Source organism: Egretta garzetta, unplaced genomic scaffold (genome assembly GCF_000687185.1).
Source record: "Egretta garzetta isolate BGI_Z169 unplaced genomic scaffold, ASM68718v1 scaffold200, whole genome shotgun sequence".
Lineage (NCBI taxonomy): Eukaryota > Metazoa > Chordata > Aves > Pelecaniformes > Ardeidae > Egretta > Egretta garzetta.
This window is the reverse complement of record NW_009258379.1, coordinates 778,567-780,298: the sequence shown is the minus strand read 5'-3', so window position 1 is coordinate 780,298 and position 1,732 is coordinate 778,567.

The following is a 1,732-nucleotide window of genomic DNA, read 5'->3' as shown; positions in this document are numbered from 1 at the left end:
CCAGGTTGGACGGGGCTGTGAGCACCCTGATGTGGTTCAAGGTGTCCCTGCTCCTGCAGGGGGGTTGGGCTGGGTGACCCCTGGGGGTCCCTTCCCACCCAAAACATTCTATGATTCTATCAGGAGATAGTAGCTTGTCTTTGCAATGTCCGCCCACCCACCTCCAATCTAAAGCTTTAACACGGCTGAGTGTTTTTTTAAGTTCACTCTAATTCGGCACCTCTGAAATGATGTCACTTAGAAGACTAGGGGGGAAAAAAATCTAAGAAGCAGCTCTGTAAGTGTTTTTTTTTTAAAATCCTTAATGTTCCCCTGTTAATGCCATTCATAAAGCCCAGAGATAATCCCAAGCTGCATCCTATGGCATCCTTTAGCCCTGGGGTCTGCTTGGGACAGCGCCGCTTCTATCGTGATCTCTGTCAGGCAGCTGCAAACTGCGTTACGAGTAATAACCCTAATTTCCTTTATGTATGCCGAAGCCGCCTATTTTACACGCTTTGCCTCTATCTGCCCCCCCGGGACTCCGGGAAGTTCACCCAGGTGGCTTTCGGCACGCTTGCAGGAGGCGATAGCTACGTGTTTGGCCGCCCTCAGTATCTCGCCGCTGCAAGTATTCGCTCGTTTATGATGCCAAATATTGACAAATCGTTTATGATGCCAAATATTGACAAAACCCAAAACGCGTCCTGCGTTTCAAAGGCACCATCTGCTGATGAACGCGCCAGGTGCTAACCTGTATCTTAAAATGCAGAGGGCTCTTGAGGGCTTCTCCAAAGGTAAAATGGGAAAAATAATTGCAAAAATAAACCGTAGTAAAAAAGCTTAATTATCAGAGGTTGTACAGAGGTCATTAAGTGCGGTCTGTGCTCCCGCACAGGGGACAAACTGGGCAGAAAGAGGGCACAGGGATGCCGCTGAGCTGCCAGCCGGCGTGCTGAGGGCAACGTGTCCTTTGCGCGATGGGGCTGCCCGGTGAGTCTGGGGTTGACCTGAAAAATGTTTTTATTTGAAAGATGAATTTAAGCGTGCCGAACAGCCACCAGAATTTACCGCAAATCTGCTTTCTGAGTTCATCTGCCGCTGGATGCTGCCTGGAAATCTTTTTACAGGCTGCTGTCAGGCTCTGGGAATTAGCGTGGGATCGTATTTTATCCATGTGTCTCTTAACCACAGATGAATACTGTTTTAAATTAAAGCTTTATTTTGTCTGTTTTTCTGAAGGGCAAACTGAAAACAAGTAATTTCCGATGCCATCAGTCAGGACGATGGTTTGGGTTGGTTGTAGAAATATTTTCCACTTAACTACGTGGCCGTCAGTGCTTGGCTTTTGTCCCTTAGTTGCAATTCTTGATTATTATTGGTTGGTTTTAAAAAAGGAAACACAACCATTTGATTATGCAGGTCTCATTTTTAGCATGCATAATTAACTGAAGTTTACCTTATTTTAATTTTTCTAGCTTTTGAGCTTTCCTGATGCACCCTGAATACTGGGGTCAGTTTTGGGCCCCTCACTACAAGAAAGACGTTGTGTTGCTGGAGCATGTCCAGAGGAGAGCCACAAAGCTGGGGAGGGGTCTGGAGCACAAGGCTTACGAGGAGCGGCTGGGGGAGCGGGGGGTGTTCAGCCTGGAGCAGAGGAGGCTGAGGGGAGCCCTCGTCGCCCTCTACAACTGCCTGACAGGAGGGGGGAGCCGGGGGGGGGTCAGCCACTTCTACCACGGAATGGGCGGTG